A 26,582-nucleotide genomic window follows, 5' to 3' on the forward strand; every position below is an offset into this window, starting at 1 on the left:
AATTGCTTGGTTAGCATGTTTGAAGTATTATTGTTTTTATGTCAACATTAAACTTTTATCTTGGATCTTTCGGACCTAGATATTCATGCCACAATAAAAAGGGATTACATTAAGAAGTATGTAAAGAAGCATTCCACATCAAAAATTCTGTTTTTATCATTTACCTACTCGAGGACGAGCAGGAATTAAGCTTTGGGATGCTTGATACGTCTCCAACGTATCTATAATTTTTGATTGTTCCATGCTATTATATATACTGTTTTGGATGTTTAATGGGCTTATTTATACACTTTTATATTATTTTTGGGACTAACCTATTAACCAGAGGCCCAGCCCAAATTGCAGGGTTTTTTTTTGCCTATTTTAGTGTTTCGCAGAAAAAGAATATCAAACGGAGTCCAAACGGAATGAAACCTTCGGGAACGTGATTTTTGGAACGAACGTGATCCAGAGGACTTGGAGTCCACGTAAAGTAATCAACGAGGAGAGCACGAGGCAGGGGACGCACCTACCCCTCCCCTCCCAGGCGCGCCCTCCACCCTCGTGGGGCCCATGTTGCTCCACCGACGTACTTCTTCCTCCTATATATACCTACGTACCCCCAAACCATCAGAGGCATCCACGAAAACTTAATTCCACCGCCGCAACCTTCTGTACCCGTGAGATCCCATCTTGGGGCCTTTTCCGGCATCCTGCCAAAGGGGGCATTGATCACGGAGGGCTTCTACATCAACACCATAGCCTCTCCAATGATGTGTGAGTAGTTTACCTCAGACCTTCGGGTCCATAGTTATTAGCTAGATGGCTTCTTCTCTCTCTTTGGATCTCAATACAAAGTTCTCCACGATTCTCGTGGAGATCTATTCGATGTAATCTTCTTTTGCGGTGTGTTTGTCGGGACCGATGAATTGTGGGTTTATGATCAAGATTATCTATGAACAATATTTGAATCTTCTCTGAATTCTTTTATGTATGATTGGTTATCTTTGCAAGTCTCTTCGAATTATCAGTTTGGTTTGGCCTACTAGATTGATCTTTCTTGCAATGGGAGAAGTGCTTAGCTTTGGGTTCAATCTTGCGGTGTCCTTTCCCAGTGACAGCAGGGGCGGCAAGGCACGTATTGTATTGTTGCCATCGAGGATAACAAGATGGGGTTTATATCATATTGCATGAGTTTATCCCTCTACATCATGTCATCATACTTAAAGCATTACTTTGTTCTTATGAACTTAATACTCTAGATGCATGCTGGATAGCGGTCGATGTGTGGAGTAATAGTAGTAGATGCAGGCAGGAGTCGGTCTACTTGTCTCGGACGTGATGCCTATATACATGATCATACCTAGATATTCTCATAACTATGCTCAATTCTATCAATTGCTCGACAGTAATTTGTTCACCCACCGTAATACTTATGCTCCTGAGAGAAGCCACTAGTGAAACCTATGGCCCCCGGGTCTATTTTCCATCATATTAATATTCCAACACTTAGCTATTTCCATTGCCTTTTATTTTACTTTGCATCTTTATTTCTCCTTATCATAAAAATACCAAAAATATTATCTTATCATATCTATCAGATCTCCCTCTCGTAAGTGACCGTGAAGGGATTGACAACCCCTTTATCGCGTTGGTTGCGAGGTTCTTATTTGTTTGTGTAGGTGCGAGGGACTCGAGCGTAGCCTCCTACTGGATTGATACCTTGGTTCTCAAAAACTGAGGGAAATACTTACGCTGCTTTACTGCATCACCCTTTCCTCTTCAAGGGAAAAACCAACGCAGTGCTCAAGAGGTAGCGGCCTGTATTTACAAGAAAGTGAGTGGGAGCTCTGTAGCATTTCTAATATTATATGTGGATGACATATTGTTGATTGGAAATGATATGAATTTCTGGATAGCATAAAAGGATACTTGAATAAGAGTTTTTCAATGAAAGACCTCGGTGAAGCTGCTTATATATTGGGCATCAAGATCTATAGAGATAGATCAAGACGCTTAATTGGACTTTCACAAAGCACATACCTTGGTAAAGTTTTGAAGAAGTTCAAAATGGATCAAGCAAAGAAAGGGTTCTAGCCTGTGTTACAAGGTGTGAAGTTGAGTCAGACTCAATGCCCCACCACTGCAGAAGATAGAGAGAAAATGAAAGTCATTCCCTATGCTTCAGCCATAGGTTCTATCATGTATGCAATGCTGTGTACCAGACCTGATGTGTGCCTTGCTATTAGTTTAGCAGGGAGGTACAAAAGTAATCCAGAAGTGGATCACTGGACAGCGGTCAAGAACATCCTGAAATACCTGAAGAGGACTAAGGATATGTTTCTCGTTTATGGAGGTGACAAAGAGCTCGTCGTAAATGGTTACGTCGATGCAAGCTTTGACACTGATCCGGATGACTCTAAGTCACAAACCGGATACGTATTTATATTGAATGGTGGAGCTATCAGTTGGTGCAGTTCTAAGCAAAGCGTCGTGGCGGGATCTACGTGTGAAGCGGAGTACATAGCTGCTTCATAAGCAACAAATGAAGGAGTCTGGATGAAGGAGTTCATATCCAATCTAGGTGTCATACCTAGTCCATCCAGTCCAATGAAAATCTTTTGTGACAATACTGGAGCAATAGCCTTGGCGAAGGAATCCAGATTTCACAAGAGAACCAAACACATCAAGAGACGCTTCAATTCCATCCGCGGTCAAGTCAAGGAGGGAGACATAGAGATTTGCAAAATACATACGGATCTGAATGTTGCAGACCCATTGAATAAGCCTCTCTCACGAGCAAAACATGATCAGCACCAAGACTTCATGGGTGTTAAAATCATTACTATGTAATCTAGATTATTGACTCTAGTGCAAGTGGGAGACTGAAGGAAATATGCCCTAGAGACAATAATAAAGTTGTTATTTATATTTCCTTATATCATGATAAATGTTTATTATTCACAATAGAATTGTATTAACCAGAAACTTAGTACATGTGTGAATACATAGACAAACAGAGTGTCCCTAGTATGCCTCTACTTGACTAGCTCGTTAATCAAAGATGGCTAAGTTTCCTAGCCATAGACATGTGTTGTCATTTGATGAACGGGATCACGTCATTAGAGAATGATGTGATGGACAAGACCCATCCGTTAGCTTAGCACTATGATCGTTTAGTTTATTGATATTGCTTTCTTCATGACTTATACATGTTCCTATGACTATGAGATTATGCAACTCTTGAATATTGGAGGAACACTTACTGTGCTATCAAACGTCGCAATGTAACTCTGTGATTATAAAGATGCTCTACAGGTGTCTCCGATGGTGTTTGTTGAGTTGGCATAGATCGAGATTAGGATTTGTCACTCCGATTGTCGGAGAGGTATCTCTGGGCCCTCTCGATAATGCACATAACTATAAGCCTTGCAAGCAATGTGACTAATGAGTTAGTTACGGTATGATGCATTACGGAACAAGTAAAGAGACTTGCCGGTAACGAGATTGAACTAGGTATGGTGATACCGACGATCGAATCTCGGGCAAGTAACATACCGATGACAAAGGGAACAACGTATGTTGTTGTGCAGTTTGACCGATAAAGATCTTCGTAGAATATGTAGGAGCCAATATGATCATCTAGGTTCCGCTATTGGTTATTGACCGGAGATGTGTCTCGGTCATGTCTACATAGTTCTCGAACCCGTAGGGTCCGCACGCTTAACGTTCGATGATGATTGGTATTATGAGTTTATGTGATTTGATGTACCGAAGGTTGTTCGGAGTCCCAGATGAGATCACGGACATGAAGAGGAGTCTCGAAATGGTCGAGACATAAAGATTGATATATTGAACCATGTTGTTCAGACACCGGAAGTGTTCCTGAGAGTTTCGGATAAAACCGGAGTGCCGAAAGGGGTTACCGGAAACCCCAGGAGAACTAATGGGCCTCTATGGGCCTTAGTGGGAAGAGAGGAAGGGCCAGGAGGGGCTAGCCGCGCGCTCCCCCCTTGGGTCCGAATTGGACTAGGGGAAGGGGGCGGCGCCCCCCTTTCCTTCCCTTCCCCCTCTTCCCTTCCCCCTCTTCCTTCCTTCGCCCTCTCTCCCTCTTGGTGGATTCCTACTAGGACTTGGAGTCCTAGTAGGATTCCCCTCTTGGGGCGCGCCCTAGGGGCCGGCCGGCCCTCCCCTCCTCCCTCCTTTATATAGGGGGGAGGGGGAAACCCCATAGACACACAAGTTGATCTTTAGCCATGTGCGGTGCCCCCCTCCACAGTTTTACACCTCGGTCATATCGTCGTAGTGCTTCGGCGAAGCCCTGCGCCGGTAACTTCATCATCACCGTCACCACGCCGTCGTGCTGACGAAACTCTCCCTCGGCCTCAGCTGGATCAAGAGTTCGAGGGACGTCACCGAGCTGAACGTGTGCAGATCGCGGAGGTGCCGTGCGTTCGGTACTTGATCGGTAGGATCGTGAAGACGTTCGACTACATCAACCGCGTTACTAAATGATTCCGCTTTCGGTCTACAAGGGTACGTGGACACACTCTCCCGCTCATTGCTATGCATCACCTAGATAGATCTTGCATGTTCGTAGGAATTTTTTTGAAATTACTGTGTTCCCCAACACCCCGCCCTTCCTTGCCTCATTCACGGTGACCATCTGCCCCTCAAGCTCTCGAGCGGCCACGGCAGCTCCGCCTTGGATGGGCTCGAGGTCACCGCTCTAAGGAGACGGTGGGGAATCTACGTCAGAGCTCCGTCGACTACATCCATGTGGACAAACTCGAGGAGGATTGGAGCCCAGAAGACAAACTCAAAGAAGAAGCGCCACCATCCAACGAGTGCCGCGCCTGCGAGGACTAAAAAACTCTAACCTAAACTATTAACTAAAGCGGAGGCACCGGGATTCCCCTCCTCGCCATCGGACGCGGGAGCGGCATGAGGAGGGAGGCGAAACCACGGGTTCGCCAGTGAAAGCCTAGAGGGGAGAGCCTTCCCAAGCAACCTAGGCTTAGGGAAGAAAACATGAGGAAGTCTTAACGCCTTACATGGGGCTGGAGAGTTAAATCCGATCTCGAAAAGGAAAAAAAAGCCAGTTTCTGTAAATTTTGAAACAATGCAGACCCTAATTATACATCTGTGTTGCAGAGAACACGAATCAGAACATATTTGAGACTACATCTGACTCTTTTAAGGACGAGGATACATCTGACAGGGTCTCACTTCTGGCACTACATAGCCTATGGGCCAAAAGGCTAAGTGTAGACTTGTTCTTTACTAGTTTGTGAACAGTCCACACTGACGTGCTTTCAGAACAAAAGTAAGGGCCACAGTGTTGGTACAGGTTCAGTGGTATCTAATACATGAAATAATTATAAAACAAATATAATAATAAACAAGAAAAATTTATGTACTAATATGACGGCACATTGATCAATGTATCATTGTGCCGCTTGTTTAGAGCAACCTAAGCTAGCCAGCTCTTTGGCTTCTCCTTAGCTTGTCGACATCGGGGTCATTCAACCAAATATTAGGCCCTCAAAATAAATATAATCATTTACACCAATTTTTAGTACTTATATATAAAAAATTCATTAAATCGTAATCATAGATAATAATATACTATGGTATTTTACACTATTTGTTTAAATAATAAATTTTAACATATTTAAACCAAATCCACTTAAACGTTAGAAAATAAAAAATTAAAAAAAGAAAGTTGCTTGTTTCTCCGATTATTTGTGACTATTGCACAAATATAGTGTATATCTTTCTTTCTTTGCAGGTGAATATAGTGTATATCTCTTTGTGTGTTCTTAATAACTGAGTGGTATATACGAAATATCTTGATTATTCTTTGATTAGACATACGCAAATAGAAAAATTCTAGATTACATAAGATGTTTACGAGGAGCTTGTCACTTAATTATTGGGACACCGCTTTATCATATATATTTTTTTGCCAAGTGTGTCTTACATATTATTGTGGGATTAGAAATATGTTGGTCATGTATGTCTACACTGTACTTGTGTACCGAAATAGCATTGCTCTAACTAAGACAACCTTTAGTACAACTTGTAAATCATTCACCTAAGAAAGGTTAGTAGCCTAAATAAAGGTGATTTATATTGTGGACTTGCACTGTAAATTGAGTCTTTTGTTTTGTCTAGATATTCATTTATATATAGGACACCGATAACTGCCACACGTGTGGTGTATCGGGTGGTTGTGCCGCACGCCTCGTGTGGCATGGAGAAGAAACAGCCCACACACCTACGTGTGGGCAAAACAAGTAATGCCCACACACCTCTTTTTTTCCTTCCGGTCCCTCTCACACGCGTGCGTGTGGGCGAAATAGATAACGCCCACATGCCCCGTACGTCAGGCCTCGTACCTCGTGGTCCCGCACGCTCCGCGTGGCAGTCACCGCGCGTCCCGCAGTTGCCATGGTCCAGACTCTCGTCCATGTTCGTTTAACTGCAGTTGCTATGTCGCTGAACTTCGGTTCCATGTCGGACAACTACAGTTGCCATGGTTGCTCAACTGCAGTTGCCATCTAATGTCAAAAGTTTCAGATGCCATTTTTGGGCAACTGCGGTTGTTGCCATGTATGGTCTGGTTTACCACTAGGCAGTTGCCATGTATGGTCTGGTTTACTACAGTTGCCATGATTTGAAAACCTTAGGAGTTGCCACCTACTAACACTAGGCAGTTGTCGTGTAGTGCTACAAAAAGACATGGCAAAACAACATGTTCGGGTAAAAAAAAGAGTTGCCATCTGCTTACAAGCACACTAGGGCAGTTGCCGTGTACCCTGCAAAAATACATGACAACTGACATGTTCGGGTAAAAAAAAAGAGTTGCCACCTGCTTATAAAGCACACTAGGGCAGTTGCCATGTACAGTGCAAAACACATGGCAAGTGGCAACTTGGGTGTGGGAGATGAGACGGGTGTGTGGGCGAGATGGCAAATGCCCACACACCAGCCCTTGTGCGTGAGTGGAAAGTGGCGTGTGGGCGAACTGCTGAACGCCCACACACCAGCCCCTCCCGTGTGGTGAAACGGCCGTGTGGGCGACCAGGTGAATGCCCACACACCAGCTCAGTCCTACGTGGCACTAGAAACATGCCAAGATTCGTGCGCTAACAAACGGACGCGGATCCACGCGTGTGGGCGAGATGCAAACCCCACACATGGGCGTTAGACTTTTCGTGTATATATATAGTCAGTTAGTATGTGGGTAGGGGCCTCCACCTGTGTGCGTGGGTTGATCACCATGCATGTTTATCTGGCCTATGGGCCGGCTATGATGCCAAGGTAATTTGTAAATCATTCACGTAAGAAAAATAGTTCCCTAAAAAAAACGTAAGAAAAACTAGTAGCCTAACAAAGATCAACGAAATTTTGGCTAATGATTTGATGGTTATTTTCCCTTCATAAACAAAGTCAAACTCTCGGCCTATGCATCAAATGATGCACACATTTAATTTTTTTGGACTTTTAAAAGTCTCTGTACATATATCACTAGAGCAAGAGGCTACCAATAGAAGACCGCCATACAAGTCATGCATCACATATCTATCGCTTAACGCACCATTCATATTGGATAAATAAGCTGGGTACCATCATTTTGAAGTTTTTTTATTTGACCCCGAACTATCATTTTCAAGTGGTTGCAGCCATCGATGAATCTAGCATGTCAAGTGGTGGCAAATCTGAGGAGCTTTATTGCTGCCCTTTTTATTTTTGAGAAATATACAGAAGGAGGTATCTTATAGCTGATAATTATCAAGAAAAACAGCAACCAATAGAATGGAAAGACAACAAGACATAAAACGACCAACAAAAAATAAAATTACATCAAAAATCATATTGGTCATCTTCTTCCTATGATTATGCGTCACCTGCCGGAGCTTGGCTTGCACTGAACCGACGATCAGGGAAAGGCACACCTACAAAAAACAGCCTTGTTGTACTTGGCTTTGAAGACCACAATCGTTGTTGGTCGCTAGAAACGAAATCTAGTAGTCTTTGAAGGAACATCGGTTGGGGCATCGCCCGATGCATCGTAGACTTATAATCCTTTACCACTAGTCAGGGTTGAAAAAACACGACCATGTCGTTGAATAGATCGAAAGAAGATGTCGAAATCGCCGCACCACTAGACAAACAAGTATTTCTCCTGATTGACACACAAACTGCCAAGATCTGAAGAGAGTCAAAAGATCTGGCAACTATACCCTCACGGTCCCTTCGTCCACGTCCGTCGAGGTAGGGAGAGGCGGGAGAGTCCTTATTTCAATGTGTCATCACTGTCGCCACCTTGTCGATGCCACCGGGAAATCAGAACCTAAGGGGAAACAATGACCTACAAAAACTAAGAAAAACGGAAGGGGCGGGTCCTGACTCCTCTAGTCGCCGACAAGGCCGACAAACAGGGTGAGAGGAGGGGGACCGAGGCGGCGGCGTGGAGAAGACCTTGGTTGGGGAGGGGCAGTTTTTGTCCTTCACAATCTTAGAATATGGAAACATTAAACGATGATCTCTTGTAAATTTGCAAGCAAGTACTACTGTTTGGGTACCCGCAGACAGGATGAAAACTTTCCATTTCTATAGTAAAGTGCTTCATTGTGTTTTGGCTAGTTTGTAGACGAGTTCGTGCCAGTTACTTCCTTATTATGAAAAATAAAGTAAATGAAATGGACCTGATCACCTAAAGCATGAGATCAGTACAAGTTAGGCATTTCCTGAATTGAAGGAAGGTCCACCTAATTTTTGTCTAAAATGTTCTGTAATGTGTCGACAAGCAGTGGAGAAACATATATACAGGTTGAAGCAGATATGGTCAGCATGCGGAGCTCACGACCCAACTGAAACTACCAAGGTAACCGCCAGCACTTTGGGTAATTTCTAAGGAGGGTTAGCAAGCAATCTAATTTAATAAGAATATAAAAAACAAACTCCATAAAGAAATGCTGATTCCGTGATCCATAATTTAGAGCTCCCAACTAATACTCAAAACGATTTTCTGAATAAACCAGTATTAGTTCACAGAACTGTCCTATACATTATCCTCCCATTGATTATCCAGTGACATGGTGCTAGGGTCTCGAAGAACTTACATCATTCTGCTTCTGATCAAGACAGAATTTATCACCTCTTCAATGTCAGCCAACAATAAGCAAAGCTCTGACGTCTCCCCAATTTGCGTGTTCGAAATCTCTGCAGATAACTTTTTATATAGGTTCATAATCTCATGTCCTTAATCAAGTTTATTTTTTTCATTATTTTTTATGAAAAATGTACAGTATCTCCTCCATATAATTCACTAAAAAAAGAGCCTCTACATTTGAAATGCACATCTAGTTACAAATTATATTGTATATGTAGAACCCAGCAAAATCATAAATATAGACGAGCGAACTTTTCAAGACAAATCTACAAATGTGGTTATAAAGTACCCAAATCTTAAATGAGTCTGCATCAGATTCACAATAGGTGGCCTGATACTTTACAAAGATGAAAACCAACAGCTCAATGCAAATGGAACTTGAGGTAGAAGTACGGGAGTATATAGTACATAAGACACAGGGAAATATTTCAGGTAAGAACTTCCCAGCCAAGCACAAAGCGCCGTGAAGAACAAAAAGGGAGGTGCTATTCTACAGATAAATGATTGTAGTACCTCTGAAACCATCCAGGAAAAGAATGGTCTGAATTTTAGCTCTCTCCATTCTTTTCGGCGCTTTGGTGGTGCCCTGGAGGCAGCAGCATGAATGAACCCTCAGAATTATCTTCTGGGAACCCATCGAATTGCCCTAAACCAAAGCTGAAGGAGCCAAAATTCTCCGTCGAAAGGAAGTCTTCGGTGAAGCTGTCGAGCCCATCGACACCTAAAGGCACGCCAGCACCACCAGAGTTACCCCAAATCAAGCTACTACCCTTGGCTGGTTCTTGATGGCTTCCTGCGTGAGCCACCTGGTGTGAGCCTCAGGCTCGTCTGCCGGCAACAGCAGTGTGTGGCCTTTGAACAGACCCACATGAGTGAACAGCTTGTCCTTCCTCGTGAAGGTCGTGCCGCAGGAGCACACCCACCTGACCTGGCCGCAGTGCTTCTCATGCGTCTTGAGGTCGGCCATGACAGAGAATTTCTTGGCGTGGCACCGGCTGCAGGTGTAGTTCTTCACGCAGTGGCTTCGCTTGTAGTGGTTCTTGACGCACAGGATCGTCTTGAGGGGCAGGAAGCCCTTGTGCAGCCTGTTCCTCTTGCACCCGGCGACCGGGCACGAGTACCTCTTCACAATGGCAGCGTGGTCCAAGCTCTCGTCCCTAGGCGGTTTGGCCAGCGCGGCAGGGCTCTTGTACTCGTCGCCGTGCCCGTGCATGTGCATCCGCAGGTTCGCGTCCCTCTTGAAGCCCTTGCCACAGATGGCGCAGAAGTGGGTGTGCGGAGCCAGGATCTCGTCCTCCTCCAGCTGCAAGAGTTCATATGTGCCTGGTGGTAGGCTGTCTGCATCTATGCCAATGCCAACCTCGTTGCCATCCTTGGTGTCGTGCTCGTCGACAAGTAAACTGTTGCCGATTTCAATGCCTTCCACTTCCACAGCATAATCAGTCAACCCCTTAAAAAGCTCTTCGTAGTCAGGACTATGCATTTCCTCCTTGTGATCTTCAGAGACGGCTCTGTTACGAACGGAGCTTGAGCTAGTTCCACTGCCACTGGCAGCAAGATTAGCCATCTGCACTGTTGCAGGGGGGCTGGCTAAGAAAGGATGAGTTCTGCAGTTAAGGGAGAAGGCTCCCGGCTGTTGAGATGAGCTGAACTATGAGGCATGTCAGGTCTGCATTGACCTGCTGCTGCTGCTGAGTCGATAACTGACTGCCATCGCTGATCATCGAACGGATGACATCCTTTGCTTGCCGGATCTTGTCCTCGATAAGGCTGAGGTTGTCGAGCATTGTACCTGGGTTCCAGTCCATGTGTGGGATGCTGGTGGAAGGTGCAGGATCGAATGGTAAGGTGGATGCCGAAAATGGCTGTTGCATTCCCATGTCAAGGAGCAGATTCTCTGAACTGGGCTGGTAATACAGAGGATTGGAGCTGAGATTTGGAGGTTCATCTTGGATGATATTTTTGCCACGGTCCATCGTCAACTTCTTTATGGAATCAGGTGTTTGAAATCAGGGGAATGTAGCAGCCTGTCTGAATATCTGAAACAAAATAACGTCACCTGTTGAGTATTCTGTACCTGAAGATTGAACTTGTACATATTGCACAGATTTGAGTGGACCAAATCAAAACAAAACATTAAGGCATTAGAAATGCAAACTGCACTAAGATTTTCAAGTTCATGTTTACTACACAAATCCGTTTACAGAGGACAAACTTATAATCAAATGCTCAAAAATCTAATGAAGATAATCAATTTATCGACTGTAATTTAAATGAAACCCAGATCCCAGACAAAAAAACTAATCCGCACTTTTTTTACCTGCAACACCCAATTACTTGACTGCACTAAGAAAATTGTTTACAAGAGGTGGGGGCCCTAGTTAAAATTATTAGTTGAAGCAAAAATCAGTCGGGAACATATGTTACTCAGCACACCACAACAGAGTGTCACTGGAACAAGATCACATCCATAGGGAAAGTAGTGCAATCTAAGCTAGTACTCTAAACTACCAACTTGGCAATGCAGTTAGAGATCGATGCTCATAGAACATAACAATTAACACCACTGGAGTGGAAACTAGGAGTACAGGGTAACCTAGCACAACAACCAAAATAACGTCACCTGTTGAGCATTCTGTACCCGAAGATTGAAGTTTTACATACTGCACATATTTGAGTAGACCAATCCAAAACAAAACATTAAGGCATTAGAAATGCAATCCGCCCTAAGATTTTCAAGTTCATGTTTATTACACAAATCCTTTTATAGAGGACAAATCTATTATCAAATGCTCAACACACTAATGATGATAATCAGTTTATCCGCTGTAATTTAAATGAAAACCAGACCCCAGAAAAGAAAACTAATCTGCACTCCTGTTTCCTGCAACACCCAATTATTTTGACTGTACTAAAAAAATTTGTTTTACAAGAGGATTGGAGGGCCCTAGTTGAAACTATTACTTGAACCGGAAATCTGTTCAGAACATATGTTACTCAGCACACCACAAGTAGTGTCACTGGAACAAGATCACATCCATGCAGAAAGTAGTGCAATTTAAGCTACTCTAAAGTACCAACTTGGCAATGCAGTTACAGATCGATGCTCATAGAACATAGTAACAATTAACATCATTGGAGCGGAAACTAGAAACTGTACTCTGACATGTACTCCCTCTGTTCCAAAATAGATGACTCAACTTTGTACTAACTTTAATACAAAGTTAGTATAAAGTTGGGTCATCTATTTCGGAACGGAGGGAGTACTAATCTACAGGGTAACTTAGCACATCAACCAAATCAGAGTGGCTACTTCTTGTGAACAATCTCATATCAGTCATATGTAAGGCAGTAAGCGTGACAAGAACAGCGAGGGGGTACAGAGTATCCCAAAAAAGGCACCCCCTTTGGTTCAGGGTATCCCAAAAAATTCAGAGAAATTGGTGTCGGACGCTACAGAGATCAAGAAGTGAAATACTGGTGCTACCTTTAATCCAAGGCCGCTTCGACAGCTAATCCAAGAAACGGATGTCTCTTCCTTGAGAACGCATTGACCTAGGAAGAAGGAGCTCAAGAAATCCGGATCTTGCCCGAAATCACCTGGTACCAAACTTTACAGGTCGGCAGCCGCATTCCCAAGGATGATGCGCAGGAGCCAGGAGGCGGCGCTCATCGGCGGTCCGGCCAGACGCGGCACGCCTCGTCGCCGGGAAGGGGGCGCCCTGGAGAGGCGGGAGGAGCAGGAAGCAGGACAAGGAAGCAGCCAGGAAGCTGGGTGTGCAGACATGGGGTGACCTGGCTACAGAAAAGATTGGGGGATCCGCTTGAATCCAAGATCTTCTCGTTTGTTTAGTCATTGGCAAGAAATTGGCAGTTGGTTTGACCTCTCCTGTGTGGGTGGCGACTACCGACGAGGCATAGTCGTATAAACATTTTTTCAGCATGCCGATAAGTGCCACACGTGTGGGCGTTAGGGGGCTGCTCACACATTTTATGTGATGTATAAGAGGAACAGCCCACACACTCACGTGTGGGGAAAAAGTAATGCCCACACATCTTTTTTTCTCTCCCGATCCCTCTCACACGCGTGCGTGTGGGTGAAATAGATAACGCCCACATGCCCCGTACGTCAGGCCTCGTACCTCGTGGTCCCGCATGCCCGCGTGACAGTCACCGCGCTTCCCGCAGTTGCCATGGTTCAGACCCTCATCCATGTTCGTTTAACTGCAGTTGTCATGTCGCTGAACTTCGGTTGCCATGTCGGACAACTACAGTTGCCATGGTTGCTCAACTGCAGTTGCCATGTATGGTCTGATCTACTGCAATTGCCATGATTTCAAAACTTTAGGAGTTGCCACCCACTAAACACTAGCAGTTGCCATGTAGCACTACAAGAAGGCATGGCAAAAAAACATGTTCAGGTAAAAGAGAGTTGCCATGTGCTCACAAGCACGCTAGGGCAGTTGCCATGTAAAAGAAAGAGTTGCCATCTGCTTACGTGCACGTCACGGCAGTTGTCATGTACCATGCAAAAACACATGGCAACTCGGGTAAAAGAGAGTTGCCATCTGCTTACAAGCAAAGCTAGGGCAGTTGCCATATACCTGCAGAAACACATGGCAACTGCCAGCTTTGGGTGTGGGCTAGGAGACGGGTGTGTGGGCGAAGTGATAAACGCCCACACACCAGCCACCTCTGCGTGCGTGAAACTAGTGTGTGGGCGAATTGCTAAACGCCCACACACCAGCCCCCCGTGTGGTGAAAAAAGAACGTGTGGGCGACCGGATGAATGCCCACATACCAGCTTAGTCCTACGTGGCACACAAAAACTGCTAAAACGCGCCAAGATTCGTGCAGAATTGGTTGGACGAGGATCCATGCGTGTGGGCGAGTTGCCAGACGCCCACACGTGTGGGCGTTAACATTTTTGTTTTTTTAACACGGTACAGCTCACACATAGGCACATACATTCATCATATCCTATGAATGCAAGCACGCATGCCTCCGAAAAACTCAGTCGGCACATCATCTTCAAATTGACAAAGTCATCACAAACACCTTTATAGTCAACCGGAACGTCTCCTTACACTAAACGCGCATCGCTAAAAGACTTAAAATAAATCAAAAAGATGCGACCATCAGTGCCAAGTATAGGACTTGAAACCCGATGGGTTGATTCAACCACAAGAAACCAAACCATCTGATCTCATCCAATGAGTTCAAACTTCAAAGTGCTACTAGGACATTTCCAATGTTTTTTTTAGAGCATCTACAATCCGATTAGGCTAATTGTCACCCTTCCCTATGTATGTCCGCATCCATCCAACAATTCTGTCCGCTTGGAACCCTCATTTGTTCGTGCGTTCAGTCACATCCTTCAAATTATTCGGTCAAATGCATATGATCGATGGATGTAAGGGCATTTCCATTTTAAGTGTTTTGGTGTTGATGACAATGCAATTTGGGGACTAACCGTGTGCCTAAGCTACACAGGTATACATCATGTGGCACAAGACGGCTGTGCACCCCTCCCGACGGAAAAGATCGAAGACGGCATTTCTGACGTTTTTGTTTTTACGGTCCTAAGGAAATCCGTACTATCAGGAGGGAGTCTGCATCGAAAGATACTGGGTGAATCAAAGCACGTACACAGTCTTGTTGCACCCACATATACCCTTTCGTTTGAGGAGAGAGATTCCTTATCCACCAAGTGCAGCTTTTCCTATGCAGGGGCGGTTGTACCGACAAGGTGGTATCCCAGGTGATGGCATTGCGGTGGTACCGTTGTTCACGGGCGGTTGTACTGCCCGGACCGTGCCACTCCCAGGGAGACCACCTAGGTTATACCGGTGCTTGTACCGGACCTAGTACCGCTCGAGGGTGGTTTCTTTCGGGTACCAGGGCGATAGTAGTCGGTGCTGGGCCGGTTGTCCCGGGCGGCATATGCGCACCGGTGCAACGGTGGACCTAGGGCGGTACTACCGTCCGGTCATGACCCTGGCGGTTGCACTGGACCAAGTACCGGCCCCCCAGTACCACTCGTGGATGACTCCGCTCGGGCACTAGAGCGGTACTTGGCGGTGGTTGCCCGGTTGTCCCTGCTGATATCATCTCAGCGATACTACCGGTCCCACCTTCGGTTGTACCGCTCGGTGCCCTGCAACGGGAATCCCGCAAAAAGCAGTTGTACCGGGCATGTGTAAATTTGTACATAACGATTGGATTTGAAGGACCCTATAAAAGGAGGTAGTTCTTCCACCTCTCACTTGCCCCCCTCCCCCCCTCCATGGACCCCCTTTGAGCTTTCTTGTACTTTTATATTTAGTCAACAAAGTTCATTAGTTCCAGTGGCCGGGCATGCACACCTAGGAGTTGGAGGTATGTTCTTCAAATGCCACACACGTGCATCTCTTTCGGGGAATTTTAACTATTCTTGCTATGTTGGGCCGGGCCACCGGGGGGAGGGGGGTTGCACCCCTTTGTGAATTGCTGACTATTTGTCGTAAATTGCGGCATGTAGGAGGTCCCGTTTTAATTAACGTGGTTTTCTCCTCCATCAAATTTAACATCAAAAGTAAAGCCAAAATAGAATGAGAGCTCCTATATGTCGCATTTTGCGTCAAATAGGCATCGGATGCATCCCTGGACCGGCCATTTAGCGGTGATGCACTGTATTGATCTGGTACATTGTAGTGATCCGGTACAGTGTACCAACTTGTTTCAGTTGATTTTTCTAATATCGATTTTTTTAAATAGAAATCATTTTTAATAAAGTGATCTTTTTTGAAATTGTGAACATTTTTTATTTTCTATAATAATTTTCTTAAAGCAAACCATTTTTTAAATTCCAGACATTATTTGAAATTGGGAACAATTTTGTAAATGTGATATTTTTTATAAAAATGTTTGTTTATTCTAATTTTATAAAAATAAGAACATTTCTTAAAATTCCCAAACATTTTCTGCAGCTGTGAACAAATTTTAAAAACTGGAACATTTTTCGAAATTCTAAACTACTTCTGAAAAAAATGATATATTTTTTAAAATTCACAGAGATTTTTAAATTTATGAGAAAATTTGAAATAGGATTTTTTTTACCAAAGATTTTTTGAATTTGTGAACATATTTTTGAAAATGGGTACATTTGCTGAAATTCCGAATATATATTTTTAACATGAATATTTTTTGAATTACCAAACAATTTTTGAAGATTCTGAACTTTATTTGAAAAAGAAATGTATTAGAAAGCCAAAGAAAAAGAGAAGGAACCTTCTATGGGGTTTTCAAAACCGAATCGTTGTAGTATGTGTCCTATCTAATTAGGCCGGCAATATTACATCACTGCCGTCACCTGCCTATGGGATTGTTTGACCCTCAAATCCTCAATGCATCGCACAGGGGAGAAACTCATTAAGGGTTTGATAGGGAGAGAAGGAGCATGATAGCTATATCTCGCTTCACGCGAGCCGGAAGCTTCTCTCGCGTGAAGGAACAACTTCTCAAGTAGCAACTGGCCCTCCTGTTTCTCTGTTTTTTCGCTCACTGGTTCGCGATGCGCGCTCACTCGTAATCCCTTCGCTGATTCGGATGTGTTTTTCTTTTTCTTTCTCTTTCCAGTTTCTTTGTTTCTTCACCGGTTTTCTCCATTTTCACCGATTTTCATTGTTTCTTTATCTTTTTTCATTTTCTTACTTTATTTTTCTTTGTTTTTGGTTCTTTCTCAGTTTTCATTGGATTTTTTAGTTCTTTCATTCCTTTTTTTTGTTTAATTTTGTACCTTTCTTGTTTTTTTTATCAGTTTCGTTGGTTTTCATTATTTTTTGCGGTGGTTTTCTATGATTTTTCATTTTTTTCTTTGTTTCTTTCTTAGCTTTCATGGTTTTCTTTATCTTTCTTTTGTTCTTATGAAAACATGTTGATAATTTATTTTTTAAATGTTAAATGTGTATACTAAAACATAATTGTTTTTATAAAGTTAATTATATATTTAAAAATTAGCATGTAAACAAAAATGTTCCTGATGTATACAAAATATATACATTATGTGTGGAAAAAATGGTTATTGGGATTAAAAAAATAACTCACACCCAACTTTTTTATACATAATACAATTTTATAAATACATGGTCGAATTTTTTTATACATGTTTAACATATTCTTAAATGGATTTTCTTTTTAGAAAGGAAGGATATACCCTCGGCCTCTACATCTGGGCGATGCATGCAGCCATGTATTCTTAAATGTGTGATCAACATTTGTTTTTCATACTCAACACTGCCCTAGCAGCAAACTCTTAAGTTGTCGGATGCCCATGCCCACCGCTCCTGACCAATGTTCGCTTACCTGTTGTTGGCGTCACAATGAGGGTTCGGCGCTTGCTCGCACGGTGTGGCTACGTATACTTGATGTTTTAGACAAAAATCTTGGAATTTTATCGCTCGAAAAATTCAATCAATTTGACCTTTTTTAGGTAAAAAGCATTACAATGAAACAGTTCCAAATACTACACGCAGCTGATCCTGTCCTAGCAGTCACGGCTCCGAGTTCACCACACTTCAATATTCTTCATTTTACTAGCAAAAGGCCCACGGAGAGAGCACAGCACACCATCACACTTTTTTATTCCTTTTATTAGCAAAAGGCACACAGAGAAAGGACAACTCAAAAAAGCTCAATATCAAGAGGGGAGAGCGCTGCTGAAAAATTAATAGGAGGCACAAGGTTTTGATCCCCAACCACGCGATAGTATGCCCGTTATCATACCATCATGCCAAGTACTACTTTAGATAGGCTTATAGTACAGAAAATCAAGATGGGGCGGCCGCCTTACCTTGCCCTACGGGGAGCTCCGCCAGTGCTTAAATGCATGCATACGTGTGAATAATATTGCCTTGCTGAATCCCTACCCATACCACGATAAGTCGCTCTCGCATGTTATTTATGTCCATATGCTTTTGGAATCACCAGTACCACTACCATCTTTAACGTTTTATGCATGCATGTAGGCTAAGCATCCCAAACCTTGGGAAGGCCCGAATGTTGACCCACTCCTTCGGTAGGGCAGTAAGCTAAACACTTACAGTATTTTTCTTGTTCATCTATTTGAGTTTACAAGTTCATTTTCATTCTTAGCCAGGAGATCGAGGAATTTGAGAAAGTGGCTGAGGCATATGAGAAGGTGGTCGAGGCATTCGAGAAGGAGGCGGAGGTTTTCGAGAAGGAAGTTAGGGCGATCCGACAGAAGGATAAGATTAGCGGTGGTATAATGGGTGCTTTTGCTGGTGCGTTTATCTATGCGCTTTATTTAGAGTTAGCTGCCCGCGCGGCTCTTGATTCAAACCAAGATTCAAGAAAAGAATAAGGGGTTGAAGGAAGCTGGTTAGCCTTGATGCCATTGGTTTTATAGCTGTTAGGATTGTCTTATATGTTTGACTATCTATCTTATTGTTTAATTACTTTTTACTGGCAGTTGAATGCATGAATTGTATGTTTTAAAACAGAAAATGCACAAGTTTATTGATTATGTCATAAGTGGCTGATTACATAGGAAAAACTTTGGAGAACCATACGTTGGATGGATCCATGATCACGATTATACGACGGAGTGAGCTTTGATCTAATAGAGACTTCTAGGAGTTGCATTTGTGGCTTATGGCTAGTGGTCGTCCTCGTCGTCTGAAAGGATTGCGGTGACGTCTTGATTCTTTTATGTATTCTTAAGTAGGGGATCCTTCCTTTTCCTTTTGGGTCTGCTCGGTGCTTTCCTCAAGGGCTTGTTATTCCTTAACAACAATTTTCATGCAGCAAATAACCAAGCGTCGTGGCCTTTTAGTTAGCTTTGTTAATGCTAATATTGAGTTTATAATTCTTCCCTGTAAACATTACTATCCACGGATGAAAAGTCAGATATAATCTCCGAGCAGAGCTTCTTGTAGGTCAAAGGAAGGCAAAAACAATGTTAACTAAAAGAAGCAAATACTTCTTAATGTAAATACTTATTTATGTGCTTCCTTTATAGACATGTATGGTTCATAGCTATGCTCATGTACTATTGATGCACAGAAGTCACAAACCGATATTTTCTTAAGCTCTATGTAATTTAGAAACACAATGTATCAATCCAACAATGATAAGTGGCATTGGTGCTTCCACCAGGGCCGATGAGGACGGGGTAGCTGCGCCTCTTCAGTTTCTTTGGATCTAGCGGTTTCTTCGGACGTGGGACATGACATCGCAATAATTTGCATCTCATGTACGTGTGTGTTGTGATCGTTGGCACAAGGTGACACGTTGCGAATCACCTGGACAATTCTCTCTTGCCATGAAAACAGGGCAACACTATAAGAACAGTAGTAAGTATGTTAGTTATATTTTCCATTCTTTTTCTCTTTGAAAGTACATATGGGGCTTTCCTCAGTGGTCGCGCAGCTCATCTTGCATCCATGCATGCTTCTGGATGAGGCTGGTCGTAATAGTAGTATCATAGCTAGTATCATGCATGCCAACTACTCCCTCCTTCCATCTATATAAGGCTTAATGCGTTTTTCAAGAACGTCATTGACTATTGACAAGATTAATAGTACATGACATGTATAACATAAAAATTATATCATTGGAAGCTCCTTTCACATACGAATTTCACGGTGTGCTTTGTGTAAGGTGCATGTCATATATTATTGCTCTAACATTTGGTCAAAGTTAGCCTCGAAAAGCGCATTAGGCCCTGTATAGATGGAAAGAGGGAGTAGGAAATTTTGATGAGGTGTCATAGCATTAAATGAAGAAAGAGAGGGTGGAGTATCATATCATGATACCGTATCATAATAAATGCTATGCTACTTTGTGTCATGCATGGCAATAAATAGAGTACTACATGATACTAAGGCTGGTCGTAATGGTACTATCAAGCATGTCAACTAGGCAAATTTGATGAGGTGGCATAGAATTGAATGAAGAAAGAGAGGGTTGAGTATCATATCATGGTACCGTATCATATTAAATGGTGTGCTACTATGTGTCATGGCAATAAATGAATTTAACTATAATACTAACTCATGATACTATGCACTACGGATGTAGTATCATACACTAGTATCATATGCATGATACTAGTATATGATACTCGCCATTACGACCAGCCTAATATATGATACTATGCATTAGAGAGGTAGTATCATACACTAGTATCATATGCATGATACTAGTATATATATGATACTCCCCATTATAACCAGCCTGGAAGAAAGAGCCATGCTTGTGCGGTTGTGCCCAATTGCTGCTCGACCTATATACTCCCTCGGTTTCAAAATATAAAGTGTATTATTTTCATAAAAAAGTTGAACATATCCATGTTTGACCAAGGTTTTAGAAAGGTATCAATATGTACAATATCAAATTTGTATCATTAGATCCATCACGAAAACCATTTTCCTATTTTATTCATTTTATATTGTAGATATTCTGTTCTATATAATCATGGTCAAACATACATATATTTGAATTGCACAAAAACTGTTGCACCTTATATTTTGGAAATGGGGAAAATATTGTTGTTGTTTTATTGTGTTCATTTAGTTCATATTTCCCTTGGATATCTGATATTTCTAAATGTCACCGTATATCTCAGTCTCATATATATATAATATAGACATCACCGTGTATCCCTGAAATAGATAGCGAGGGTTGCTGCTAAGCAACACATCTCGCCAATACCACGCTGACCTGCATGAATGAGTCTTGCTTAGAGCATCTATAGCAGATCCCGTAAAAAGGAGGGTAAAGCCTCAAAATAATTGTTCTTTTACGGTTTATGTCGACAAAACATGCATCGAATAGATGCCGCAAAACATCGGGCTCCCCTGAAAACGAACCCCCACATCCCCATATTTCCAGTCTTGAAGGCAAAAAATTTAGCTCCACGATACCAGAAAATACCACATTCCCATATTTTCAGTCTTGAAAACAATTTTTTTAACTCCCCGGATACATGTTGGCGGGAGGGAAGTTTCACGTCAACCGCCACCGCCACTAGCTCCAGATTTCGACCGTCCCCGCCGACGACGACCAGTCGTCTGACGTCCCCCACCCTTCCTCGCCTCATTCCCGACGGCCATGGAGCCCCTTGAGCTCTCGGGTGGCAGCGGGCAGCTCCGCCATGGATGCGAGCTCAAGGTCATCGGGGCCCAACAGCCATGGAGCCCCTCGTCGTGCGTCCTCGTGTTGTTCGTTGCACGACCGCACACTGCCGGATGGCCAGCAGACACTCGTCCCCTCGTCCATGTGCTGCTGGCCTCGTTGTGGGCCATGGTGCCTCTACTTGTACCGCCGGCTGGCCAAGAGTGTTCGACGCCGAGGCTATGGCGGCCGCCAAGCTCGTCATCGCCATGTCAGTGACGGCAATGTTGGGGAACGTAGCATGCAATTTTTAAAAAAAAATCCTACACTCACGCAAGATCTATCTAGGAGATGCATAGCAACAAGAGGGGAGAGTGTGTCTACGTACCCTCGTAGACCAAAAGCGGAAGCGTTTCACAACGCGGTTGGTGTAGTCGAACTTTTCTTCATGATCCAACCAATCTAGTGCCGAACCGACGACACCTCCGAGTTTAGCACACATGCGGCTCGATGACATCTCCTCCTTCTTGATCCATCAGGCGGGAGAGGAGAAGTAGATGGGATCACAACCAACACGACGGCGTGGTGGTGATGGTGGTGGTGGAGCACCGACAGCGCTTCACTAAGCGTCGCCGGGACGAGGCGATGGAACTACGGAGTAACGGGAGAGAGAGGGGCGCCAAGGGCTTGGTGTGTCCTCTTGGGGCGCCCCCTCCCCTCTATATATAGGTGGAGGGGAATGGCAAACAGCCCCTCCAAGCCCTAGGGCGCAGCTAAGGGGGAGAGGACTTGGACTCCAAGTCCAATCATATTCCTACTAGGACTCCTTCCTTTTTTGCCTTCCCTAGCCACATGGGCTTTTAAGGACTTGGTGCGCCTAGCCCAATAAGGCCAGGGCACCTCCCTGCAGCCCATGCTAGCCCTTGGGTCGTGGTGAACCCACTTGTGGACTTCCGTACCCTCCGGAATCCTCCGGAACCTTTTGGAAGCTTCCCGGTACAATACCGAAAAAACTGCACCTTTTTCCGGAACCCAAAATATGACTTTCTATATATAAATCTTTACCTCTCGACCATTCCGGGACTCCTCGTGACATCCGGGATCTCATTCGGGACTCCGAACAACATTTGGTTACCACTCATCAAATATCCCAATAGTACTCTAGCGTCAACGAACGTTAAGTGTGCGACCCTGCGGGTTCGAGAACTATGTAGACATGACCGAGACACCTCTCCGGTCAAGAACCAATAGCGGAACCTGGATGCTCATATTGGCTCCCACATATTCTACGAAGATCTTTATCGGTCAAACCGTTATGACAACATACGTTATTCCCTTTGTCATCGGTATGTTACTTGCCCGGGATTCGATCGTCGGTATCTTCATACCTAGTTCAATCTCGTTACCGGCAAGTCTCTTTACTCGTTCCATAATGCATCATCCCGCAACTAACTCATTAGTCACATTGCTTGCAAGGCTTCTTATGATGTGCATTGCCGAAAGGCCCCAGAGATACCTCTCCGATACTCGGAGTGACAAATCCTAATCTCGATCTATGCCAACCCAACAAACACCTTCGGAAATACCTGTAGAGCATCTTTATAATCACCCAGTTACGTTGTGATGTTTGATAGCTGATACGTCTCTGTCGTATCTACTTTTTCAAACACTTTTGCCCTTGTTTTGGACTCTAACTTGCATGATTTGAATGGAACTAACCCGGACTGACGTTGTTTTCAGCAGAATTGCCATGGTGTTATTTTTGTGCAGAAATAAAAGTTCTCGGAATGACCTGAAAATCCACGGAGCAACTTTTCAGAATTAATAAAAAATACTGGCGAAAGAATCAGCGTCAGGGGGCCCACACCCTGTCCACGAGGATGGGGGCGCGCCCCCTGCCTCGTGGGCCCCCTAGACGTCCACCGACCTCAACTCCAACTCCATATATTTGCTTTCGCGGAGAAAAAAAAATCAGAAAGAAAGTTTCATCGCGTTTTACGATACGGAGCCGCCGCCAAGCCCTAATCTCTCTCGGGAGGGCTGATCTGGAGTCCGTTCGGGGCTCCGGAGAGGGGGATTCGTCGCCGTCGTCATCATCAACCATCCTCCATCACCAGTTTCATGATGCTCACCGCCGTGCGTGAGTAATTCCATCGTAGGCTTGTTGGACGGTGATGGATTGGATGAGATTTACCATGTAATCAAGTTAGTTTTGTTAGGGTTTGATCCCTAGTATCCACTATGTTCTGAGATTGATGTTGCTATGACTTTGCTATGCTTAATGCTTGTCACTAGGGCCCAAGTGCCATGATTTTAGATCTGAACCTATTATGTTTTCATGAATATATGTGAGTTCTTGATCCTATCTTGCAAGTCTATAGTCACCTATTATGTGTTATGATCCGACAACCCCGAAGTGACAATAATCGGGATACTTCTCGGTGATGACCCTAGTTTGAGGAGTTCATGTATTCACTATGTGTTAATGCTTTGGTCCGGTACTCTATTAAAAGGAGGCCTTAATATCCCTTAGTTTCCACTAGGACCCCGCTGCCACGGGAGGGTAGGACAAAAGATGTCATGCAAGTTCTTTTCCATAAGCACGTATGACTATATTCGGAATACATGCCTACATTACATTGATGAACTGAAGCTAGTTCTGTGTCACCCTATGTTATAACTATTACATGAGGAATCGCATCCGACATAATTATCCATCACTGATCCAATGCCTACGAGCTTTTCACATATTGTGCTTTGCTTATTTACTTTACCGCTGCTACTGTTACAATTACTACAAAACTGCTACTGTTACCTTTGTTACCGTTACCGTTACTTCCATACTACTTTGCTACTAAATACTTTGCTGCAGATACTAAGTTATCCAGGTGTGGTTGAATTGACAACTCAACTGCTAATACTTGAGAATATTCTTTGGCTCCCCTTGTGTCAAATCAGTAAATTTGGGTTGAATTCTCTATCATCGAAAACTGTTGTGATCCCCTATACTTGTGGGTTATCAATAGCACACAAGGCATTCCTCCGGTATCCGGGAGTTGCATAATCTCATAGTCGGAGGAATATGTATTTGACATGAAGAAAGCAATAGCAATAAAACTGAACGATCATTATGCTAAGCTAACGGATGGGTCTTGTCCATCACATCATTCTCCTAATGATGTGATCCCGTTCATCCAATGACAACACATGTCTATGGCTAGGAAACTTAACCATCTTTGATTAACGAGCTAGTCAAGTAGAGGCATACTAGGGACACGGTATTTTATCTATGTATCCACACATGTATCAAGTTTTCGGTTAATACAATTCTAGCATGAATAATAAACATTTATCATGATATAAGGAAATATAAAATAACAACTTTATTATTTCCTCTAGGGCATATTTCCTTCAGTCTCCCACTTGCACTAGAGTCAATAATCTAGTTCACATCGCCATGTGATTTAACACCAATAGTTCACATCTGTATGTGATTAACACCCATAGTTCACATCGCCATGTGACCAACAACCAAAGGGTTTACTAGAGTCAATAATCGTGTTCACATCGCTATGTGATTAACACCCAAAGAGTACTAAGGTGTGATCATGTTTTTCTTGTGAGAGAAGTTTAGTCAACGGGTCTGCCATATTCAGAGTCGTATGTATTTTGCAAATTTTCTACCAGTTATCTTAGTCCTCTTAGGTAACTAAGGATAACTTTGACTGATGTCCAGTGATCTACTCCTAGATCACTATTGTACCCCCTGCCAAACTCATGGCAAGGTACACAACAGGTTTGGTACACAGCATGTCATACTTTATAGAACCTATGGCTGAGGCATAGGGAATGACTTTCATTCTCTCTTTATCTTCTAACGTGGTCGGGTTTTGAGTCTTTTACTCAACTTCACACCTTACAGTACATGCAAGAACTCCTTCTTTGACTGATCCATTTTGAACTCTTTCAAAATCTTTTCAAGGTATGTACTCATTTAAAGTCTTATCAAGCGTCTTGATCTATCTCTATAGATCTTGATGCCCAATATGTAAGCAGCTTCACCGAGGTCTTTTATTGAAAAATTCTTATTCAAGTATCCTTTTATGCTATCCAGAAATTCTATATCATTCCCAATCAATAATATGTTATCCACATATAATATCAGAAATGCTACAGAGCTCCCACTCACTTTCTTGTAAATACAGGCTTCACCATAAGTCTGTATAAAACCATATGCTTTGATCACCTTATCAAAGCGTATATTCCAACTCCGAGATGCTTGCACCAGTCCATAGATGGATCGCTGGAGCTCGCACACTTTGTTAGCACCTTTAGGATTGACAAAACCTTCTGGTTGCATCATATACAACTCTTCTTTAATATCCATTAAGGAATGCAGTTTTTGACATCCATTTGCTAGATTTCATAATCATAAAATGTGGCAATTGCTAACATGATTCAGACAGACTTAAGCATCGCTACGGGTGAGAAAGTCTCATCGTAGTCAGCTCCTTGAACTTTGTCGAAAACCTTTTGCGACAAGTCGAGCTTTGTAGAAAGTGATATTACTATCAGCGTCAGTCTTCTTCTTGAAGATCCATTTATTCTCAATGGCTTGCCAATCATCGGGCAGTCCACCAAAGTCCACACTTTGGTCTCATATATGGATCTTATCCCAGATTTCATGGCCTCAAGCCATCTATTGGAATCTGGGCTCGTCATAGCTTCTTCATCGTTCGGAGGTTCGTCATGGTCAAGTAACATGACTTCCAGAACAGGATTACCGTACCACTCTGGTGCGGATCGTGCTCAGGTTGACCTATGAGGTTCAGTAGTAACTTGATCTGAAGTTTCATGATCATTACCATTAGCTTCCTCTCTAGTTGGTGTAGGCATCACGGGAACGGATTTCTCGGATGAGCTACTTTCCAAATTGAGAGAAGGTACAATTACCTCATCAAGTTCTACTTTCTTTCCACTCACTTCTTTTGAGAGAAACTCCTTCTCTAGAAAGGTTCCATTCTTGGCAACACAGAACTTGCCTTTGGATTTGTGGTAGAAGGTGTACCCAATTGTTTCCTTAGGGTATCCTATGAAGACACACTTCTCCGATTTGGGTTCGAGCTTATCAGGCTGAAGCTTTTTTACATAAGCATCGCAACCCCAAACTTTAAGAAATGACAACTTAGGCCTATTGCTAAATCACAATTCATACGGTGTCATCTCAAAGGATTTATACGGTGCCCTATTTAACGTGAATACGACTGTCTCTAATGCATAACCCCAAAATGATAGTGGTAAATCGGTA

The 26,582-nt window shown here is 43.3% G+C and overlaps 1 pseudogene; it reads right to left on the reverse strand.

Moving 5' to 3' along the window:
* Positions 1-9,341: 9,341 nt before the first annotated feature.
* Positions 9,342-13,084, reverse strand: LOC123076993 (zinc finger protein STAR3-like; annotated as a pseudogene).
* Between the last annotated feature and the right edge of the window lie 13,498 nt (positions 13,085-26,582).

Source organism: Triticum aestivum, chromosome 3D (assembly GCF_018294505.1).
Source record: "Triticum aestivum cultivar Chinese Spring chromosome 3D, IWGSC CS RefSeq v2.1, whole genome shotgun sequence".
Lineage (NCBI taxonomy): Eukaryota > Viridiplantae > Streptophyta > Magnoliopsida > Poales > Poaceae > Triticum > Triticum aestivum.